The 9,493-nt window shown below is 39.6% G+C and overlaps 1 pseudogene; it reads right to left on the minus strand.

Annotated features, from left to right (window-relative positions):
- Positions 1-6,975: 6,975 nt before the first annotated feature.
- On the minus strand, positions 6,976-7,089 carry LOC121169604 (annotated as a pseudogene).
- Between the last annotated feature and the right edge of the window lie 2,404 nt (positions 7,090-9,493).

Consider the following 9,493-nt stretch of genomic DNA (forward strand, 5'->3'; position numbering starts at 1 on the left):
TCAAGTCCTTCTTATTTACCAGTACAGATTAACAGTCCTGAAACTCTGCCCACTTGATATAAAAGGATTTACAAACTTATTAACAAGGAATTTCGATTCTCCACGGACTGCATTGACTCTGCTTTTGTTCCTATTAATTTTCCATCAGAACTTGTTTTTCCAAAGATCTAGATACACTCACATCTAGTGCTTTCCATCTGTAATACTTTGTTTTTAACTTTGTGCTCTGATAATTGTATTCAAATATTAAACTTTTCTAACAAATGCTTCTAACAAATTATTTCCTAGAACTTCTTCATTTTATAGGAACAATGTATGTTACCATAATGTAGCTCCCTTCTATATATTTGAAATAATACTAAGATTTCTTACAATATCTAATACATTTTTAAAAGTTATGTTATAAAAATAATGTGCAAGTTTAATATAGATGCAATTTAAAAGATTGCTTCTCCAAGATTGCTTGAATCCATGCATGAGTAGGTCACACATAATGCAAGTCAACTATACATAGCTAGGTATAGTTTAATGAAATATCAATTTTCTATTTTTTAATTGAGGTAAGTGGGGCAGTACCATGGTGTAGTAAGCTAATCCTTCATGTGTGGTGCTGGCATTTGTTATGGACAGTGGTTCAAGTCCTGGATGCTCTACTCACAACCAAGATCCCTAGTAATGGCTTTTGAAACCAGTGGAAGAAGACTCAACTTCCTGGGCCCCTGCAACCATGTAGAAAATCCAGAGGAAGGTCCTGGTTCACAGCTTTGGGCCAACCTAGCTCTGGCTGTTGCAACCATTTGGGAAGTGAACCAACAGATGGAACAACTCTCTTTTCTTTCTCTCTCTCTCTCTCTCTCTCTCTCTCTCCCTCTCTTTGTCACTTGGTATCCCCTACTTCTAATAAAATTTTAAAAATCTTTAAAAAAAACTGAGATAGGTGCTTGATGTGGTCGTTCAGATGCCACGTAGGATGCCTGTATTCCATGCGGAGTGCCTGATCTCAGTCACAGCTCTGTTTCTGATTCCAGCATCTTGCTGCTGTACATTCGGTGGAGGATAAGGTGTTGGCTGAAGTAGCTTCATCCCTGCTAAATGTAAGAGATACCCAAATGTTTCCTTGAGTCCTGGCTTCTTCCTTGCCCAGTCTAATATGCTATAAGCATTTGGGGAATGGGCCAACATGCAAAAAAGTGTCAGTTTCTCTTTCTCTCTCTCTCTCTCAGATAATTTTTTTAATTATTAAAAAGTAAAGCAGTTGCCACTCATATTCTCCTTTTTTCGGTATAAAACTACTGACATCCTGCAGCAGATCTAACACCACGCTTTATCTTGTTGGTAGCAGACATCTAAGATCCTAATTCTGAATGGTAATAAAGGTAAAATTCATTGAGCATCTACTATATTACACTCAGGGAAATTATGTACCTTGATAAGGTCACATGGACAGATACTGGAAGAGCAGATATTGGAAGTTTGGAGGCCAGATGAAGGAATCCATACTTCTAACACTTCTCTATGCAGTTCCTACAGTACATTTCAGGGCATTAACATCAGTATTGGGGAACCAGAGAATGCTACTTAGTGGATATAATGCGTAAGACCTATTGCACGGATAGAAGAGCTAAGATGCTGAGAAATCCGCTTTGGTTTGTGTAAAGCCATCTGAAGTGTGAGCGTACCAAAGCAGAGTATAGCTAACCATGTAAATCCCATATACTTGTTATCTAGGATTTGCCTTAAGCAAAGGGACAAGAGGCAAACTATTTGGAACATGCAGCTTTGCATTCTGTTTCTGACAATGCTACAGAATGACATAAGTTCTCCCCTTCCCTGGACTTGAGAGCTCTGAAATATTTGTACTCTTAAAATCTATAGTGGGATTTTAAGAAATGTTATTATCCAAGAACCGTCTCTCATAGATGCTGATTCAATTTGTGCTGAAGTTAAGCACAGTTTTTTTAAATAAACTTTCCCCAAAGGATTCTACTCTTAAGAAATGCAGCACACTGATCTATCATATCAATCTCAAAAAAAGAAGGATGTGCATATTTAGTACCACTAAAGAATGCATATATTTGCATTCTTTACATCAACAATAATTTATATTGATCTCAAGGTTAGGAAAAAATGAGAATTATGAAGCTTCTATGACTTTCATTGACAATAACCAGGAAGCTATTTGAAACTTTCTGTAACAACCACAACCAAAACAAACCTCAAAGTTAATCAATTATGATACTCAGTACAATCACAACTTTTCTTTGATTATGAAATGCAGAGGTCCTAGCAGCATCTAGAGAAGCTTATTCTAATTATTGAAAGTTATGTCTAATAAATCCTAATGAACTTGAATGGAGTTCATTGTCTTTGGTTCGAATTCATCTAGCAGTTCTCATATAATTGACACTATTTCTAAAGAGAAATATTTCTTTGGATTTTTGTAGCATTTCCTTTGATATATTCAATTTGAGGAAATGATTGAGTCTTGTACTACTATAATCTGCATAGAGCAGTTGTTAAGAAATTATATGTTTACAGGTAATTATTTACCTTCAAAAGCTATGGCAGCAATAGAGAATATTGGCAGATAATGCTTCTATGGGGTTAGGAGAAATATTTTTATGTACGATAGTTTATATTAAAATATTTCATGTATTGCAAAAAAATTTCTTTACATATTCTATCTCAATAGGCTTTTATTTCCTAAATATTCCAATGACTAGGTATCTATGTGTATTTTCACTTTTTTTAGAGAGGGATCACTCAGTATAATAAACTTGTTTGTCATTCCATTAAAATTACGATAGTACATATATAATCAGTTTGAATGTTGCATTTACATACTGATTGAAAGGAACCTTACTGCCCATAGTTGATGAAAGACTACTGTTAACATTTTGGGGATGCAGCTAATGTTCATATAAATATCAACACATTTAATATCACGAACACAGATTTTTGGAAACTATAGTGAAGGAACTCCATCCAGAATGAAGTAAGACTTATCCTACAAAACACTTCTAGTACCTTCCATCTTTCACTGTTTCTGTATGCTGAAATGTTTTAGAGTACATAGGCAATTGGTGTGATTATTTTTTCACACTATTAAGCCTACTCACCTGCACATTAAGATTAAATGCATGGGGAACCAGGAGAAGCAGCTAAGTTTGTAATAGCATGATTGTTTAAGATTTCATGGGTACCTGGCTTATATATTTGGGACAATCTAAACTAAAATCTTTGAAAAACAACAAAATTAAATATGAACACTAGCTATCCAGACATGTTAATCAAATTCCATGACTTATTACTTGCAACTATGCAAATCTCAGGACATTTTAGATAGATTCAAATAACTTGATACATGAAAAAAATATTTTTAAATGTGCCTCCAATATGGTATGTACTATTTAAGTATAATATTTTTATAATAATCATACAGTAATACATTCCATTGGCTCATCTTCCTTACCACTGCCTTCCAACTCATTATCAATCCTCGAAAAGTGATTTTCAAACTTTGAGTGGCAACTAACTAGTAGTTTGAAAGGATAATTTTAGAGTTTCACTTGCATTGATTTTAGTTTAATAGGAAATGGCAAAGTACACACCATGTAGGGCAATGATGTATTTATTTTGTTGCTTTATTTTTATGTATGGAATATGAATAGTGACAGAAAAAGTGACAGAAAAAGAGAGAGATCTTCCATTCACTGCTTTCTGTTTATGTGTGCTAGTTCATAATGTGCAATGGATTTTATGTAGCACACAAATTTACTCTCTTCCATTAAATAAAGAGGAAAAGGAAAGACTTCATGGAATCTACAATCATTTATTAAATTCCTATATACTTAAAGTGTAGGCCACTCTAACTCATTAAAAAATGTTTCCGGGGTCCATAAAAGCAGCACTGTAAGCCTATGTTGTTCTCTTTCAAATCCATCTCCCTGCTAATATGCCTGAGAAAGCAACTGAAGATGGCCTGAGTGCTTGAGTCCCCAATAGGTATGAGGAAGACCCAGGCAGAGTTCCTGATTCCTGGCTTTGACCTATAGCACCAGCCCATTACAATTCCTTGGGACTTGTAACAGAAAGAAGGTGTCACTCCCCATATAAATGACTCTGGAATAAATAGATTAAATCATTTAAGAAACAAATAAATTATTCCAAACCACTTTTCTTTGTAAAAGAATGCAGTAGAAAAAAAAAAGTAGACCTCCAAAAGCTTTGTGATTTATATGCTTAGAAAACATGAGGATATATGGTTAGGGCAGACTGACATCATTTTCTATTTTTTTTAATTTTATTTTTGATGATTTTTACATAGTTGATAATGGTGTGAAGGGTCAAGGAAGGGCTAGCAGAAAGTGAGTGAGACCATTGTTTCCACATTCTCTTTTTCCCTTCCTATATCCGGGGGAATGGAGGTGATAAGGGGAGAAGCCACACTGAACCTCCCAACTGCCTCCGTACCGTGAGATGAAAGACAGCTACTGGTCCAGTCTGCCTCATATTGCATTTATCTCTTGTACATGTCAATGGGCAGTGAAGCCTAGTTTAATTCAACCGACCCCACTATCCAGCCCACAAACCTGCCTGCGGGTGTCAAACTCTATCAAGCCATGCCTGCTCCAGTCCTAGTTCTCGTGCTCACCAGACAGAGAGGCAACCCAACAGGGAGTTGCCCAAAATTTCCCTAGTAGGTCCACTCTGAGTCTTGTATCTTGCACTCTCCAAGTGGTTCTGCAGTTTAGCTTGACAGAATTTCCCCCTGTCAGCATAGCCCAACCAACACACACCCACTCTGGCTTATGCATGTACTAGTAGGTACAGTCAGTGCAGCCTGTCTTCCCCATGATCCAGCTCACATGCAGATCAATAGGTGTTCCAGCCATGGTTAGACTGGTCTACACTGATCCCAGGTCTCATGCTCACCAGTGGGAGTTGAGAGTTGTGGGCCAGCAGGGGAGCCCTCTGCAGCAACATATATATATGTTGGATTTGTCAGGTATATATATCACCAGGTCAGTCTGGTGGGGGCTACAGTCTAGCCCATCCCAGCCATCCACCAGCCCGAGTCCTAATGTGAACTGACTGGTATTACGGCCTGATCCAGCATGACCCACACACCATTCTGGTTCTCAGATTTGCCAGCGGGGGCTGACGTCATTTTCATACACATTTGACATTTGCTGCACTAGATTAAACTACTTAAGAACCTATGTATTATTTCTTGGTATTTTTCATAATCCCCAGCATACAGGAGATATAAAATGCATATATGTAATGAATACTCTAACATTGACTTGTTCTTAAAGAATACAATAATATCTTCAAAAGACATAGGCATTAAAAATCTTATTTAACAATGTGGCTTACACCCAACTCATTCAAGTAAAAGGGTGGTTGAATTTGGATGCCAGCGGAAATATCTGGAGGAAAAAAAAAATCCTGGTTCTTTCTAACGATGTTGTTCGTTATGATGGCTGTTAGCAGTTCTCCTTTGCCAGACAGTCAGCAGATATGACACTGCAAAAATCAGCAATTTGTCTGCTATCTTGGCAGGATGCAAATATATGTGGTTTTTACTTTGTATAAGAGATGAATGCACAAGCAGTACTTAATATTTACAGACGAAGTCAGGAAAAAAAGGCTTTTAAGTAAAGTAACTTACTGAAATGAAGTGTGCATAATTTCAATGAATTCCTCAAAATTCCCCTCTACTCAATAGAGATTTCCTCAACATTGCAGCACTATTTGAATGTAGATGAACTCACAGTCACAAGAAGTATGCAATAGTACTGACTTACATTTTTCTTGATTAATGCAGAACCTCTGTTCTAAGCATTTTTTTAAAATAAATTTTAGATTTTCCTGGAAAGCTACCTTACATATTATTCTCTCAAGAGCTTACCATCAAGATGCTATGATTGATATCAGATAGTCAAGAAGCAGTACTTTACCCTGGCCTCTGCCACCTGTGCCTCCACAAGAATGGAGCTACGTCTGTCTAGGGTAGTTCCTCTGGTGCTTCCAAAATAACAAACTTTCTACTGTCCAAATATTGCTCAATTTCTGACAGACTGAATTTGTGCAATTTTTACCACAGTGAAACTATGTGTAAGAAATGCAGTAGGTATCTCTCATCCCAAATAGGATCAAGGTACGAAATTAGAGGTTTCATTCAAGGCTGCTTGGAGGCTTATGCACCTGAATCTTTTGAAAAAATACCTTCTTGGGCTGTTTGAACCTCTGATCCTTATGTATGTGGCAGGAATCTTGGGGACTGTGAAGTCACTATTTTTCCTTGAGGATCATTGAAACTGCGCATAGGCATTAAAGCCTTGCAAATGCTGTGTAATGTTTGACATCTTAACTAAAAAAATCATAAATGATCATAAAGACTATTAGAAGATCAAACTTAGCATCTACAGAACATAACCTTAGAAGAATATACATTCTGGGGAAAGAATATCTAGTCTGTGCAACTATGAGCTAGTTTTCTTCATCTGGACAAAGAAGATAAAACAGTGGAAAGCTGGAGGTGTTCATCTGAAATTGAAATGCAATAGCATAATATGACGTGCTTAACAACGTGCATGACACATATTGTTTGCACAACAAGTGTTACCTGCTAGTACACTAAGTTTTAATCACTTTGAAATAACAGTCATTATTGTAACTTCACAAAAATTCTTTATTATAGACCATGAGTGTAGAATTGTCAATCATAAATTTGTAATGACTTATTTTTATTGAAATAATTTAAAATGCAATATGACAATGACTGATTTAATTCAAAGGGCAGGTGACATATTTTGTTTTATGTAAGATGGATACTCCAAAATGAGAGCACAAAAAGTATGTGGATATGACAGCCAAGAGAATTTGTTACTCAGCTTTAGATCCAGATCATCCTTGCTAAGCAATGAGGAAAATGTTGCATTTTTAAATGGAAAAATCTAGAAACTATCTTTAAGTTTTTCAAGTTTCAAAGTTTAGGTTTCCAGAAATCTTTAAAAATGGTTAATATTAAACTGATAAGAACAGATACTACATTTGATCTTAGCCAAAAGGCCGAGAAGCCTGGCTAGGTTCTTGTACCAACTGGCCTACATGACCAAAGGACGCTGAGCCACAGTGTCTAAGGCAGGGGTGGCGACAGGTGACAGGCTGTGCCAAGCTGAGTCAGAGCAACCACTGGCATGCTGAGCACTGGTTGGGAACAGGCCTGGTTGGGGAGCTAAAGGGACACGCTAGCTAGGTGGAGGCTCCCACCAAGGGGCTCACTAGCTGAAATGGGGCTGCGTTCTGATCGGGTTACAGTTGTAGTCTCCCTTGGTACAAGTGTAGACTGGGATTGGATGCACCTAGCTGGACCAGACTCCAACACCCTCTGGTGTCCTGGAGGACCAGGGTAGATATGGGATGGACTAGACAAGGTCTCAACCCCTACTGAACCATGTGTGAGCTATATGTGGATATGGACAAGCCGAGCCGTGGCTGGGCTGAAACATCCAACAGCAAGAATGGGTTGAAGGCCAGTTAAGAAAAGTCACTGTTCCTGCTAGGACAGGAAGCTAACTGAGTAGGGCTGGTTCATGGACCCCCTGGTATGCACGAAAGCTGGCACTCAGAGGGGTTCTGATGGAGGAGCCTGGGCAACCCCTCTGACAGGACACAGACCTTGCAAGTAAGCGCAAGAAGCACGGAAGGAAACAGCCCATAAGAGGTCATGGAAAGTGTCCCACTGGCATACATTTGGCATGGGTCAAGGTCAGACCAGGCTGAATCAGTTCACGTCATCCAGTGGCAAATCCAAATGCCGGAGCAGGGTGTGGGTCTAGCCAGGTTCGGTCGTGACAAAAGCAGCACACAACACAATGCCAAGGTGAGGTTGCCTGTGCCAGATGTGACAGTAGCACCGAACCAGCACACATGAGAATCAGGAAATGAGGGGCAGAACCTGCAGGGGAATAAAGGATGGTTCCCTTGCTGGACAGCTACTCCTGCTGGAAAGCATGAGCTGGGATGGGGGCAGACCAGCCTAGGCAGGGCTACAGTACCTGTGCGCTTCATGTGGACCAGATCAGGGAAAAACCAGGCTGGGCTGATTATTCCTACTGGTGCAATCTACAATTGGAGTGGGTGAGGGTTGTTGGGGCTTAGCCACAGCATCAGCTGGAAGAAGCTGGCACTGGGGGACTAGTTCTGTCAAGTTAAACCACAGAACCACCTGGAGAGTGCATAATCCTGGAGTGGGAGTGGCCTGAGAGGGAAATAGTGGGCTCCTCTCTCTTGGGTTACCACCACCACCACAGAAGGACACGAAAACTAGGGCAAGGGCTGAGCTGGCTTGAGAGACACCCAACAACATCTGTGAAGGCTGGATAGTAGAGCTGGTTAGATGGAACAAGGTTTTAATGTATGTATGAGAGCAGATGGGGATGTGGGACAGACTGGACTAGTCTGCTGCACATACTGACAAACCAGGGTAGGGGGCGGGCCTAGTGGGGGTTATTGTGGGTCGCTCCGACTAGGCTGTAGCTCTCATTGGTTTATGCGAGGGCCAAGTTCTGGGCAGAACCAGGCTGAACTGCAGCACCCATTGGTTCCAGTGGAAGACAGGATGGGAACAGAACCAACCTAGCAATTGCAACCAACAGCTGATCAGGGCAATGGACTGTGCCGGGCCCGGTTCTTGCTAGTACATACAAGAATCTGGTCTGGGAACACCTCAGACAAAGTTTCTTTGGGGATCTCCCCAATTGAGCTGCAGGACTCAGAACCCTAACCATCAAAAGACAGAGGACAGAACAAGTCAATGAGTCACTTCAGCTATACGTTGGCAGTGAAAAACTGGGCAAACGGAGGCTTTATGATGGACTATGTCAATCAGTGCATTCTTCAACGACCTCATCGTGCTTGGAGTGGTGAGAGTGGCAGCAATTCATAACTGTTGAACTATCAAAATCACTTGAGCAAGACCCTCGGAGCATGCCCCACATCTGGGACCTGGGGTGGGTGGGAGACTGGGTGGGGCTTCTCCCTTAAAAATCCCCTTTTACATCAGATATATTAAGGAAATAATACAGAACTAATTGTCTTGCCCATCTTCCTGTAGCGCTTGAACTTTTTTACCCTAATTATGTCAAGATTGTCAAAAAATAAATTGAAAAAAAAATGGTTGATAATGCACCCAGATAACTATTTTCTACAAGAGTTTTGAGATGTGAAAAGAACATTTTGTAATTGAATGCTGATCAGATTATAAAAGAAAACAAATGGTATAGAGAAAACAAGGGAAATGAAAAAATTTGGGAGCTACTTGGAAAAACCACCTATACGTTTACAATTTTTTGCAAGGTATGCCCTTACCAATAGTGAATGAGAAGTGAGTCATCATCTTGGGAGTACTTTCTCACTTACAGCCATTGGATGGTGACCACATTTCTGGAAAGTGAGAATAATATAATATTGAAGTCAAACACTC

Source organism: Ochotona curzoniae, unplaced genomic scaffold (assembly GCF_017591425.1).
Source record: "Ochotona curzoniae isolate NIBS_2020 unplaced genomic scaffold, NIBS_Ocur_1.0 scaffold_1852, whole genome shotgun sequence".
NCBI lineage: Eukaryota > Metazoa > Chordata > Mammalia > Lagomorpha > Ochotonidae > Ochotona > Ochotona curzoniae.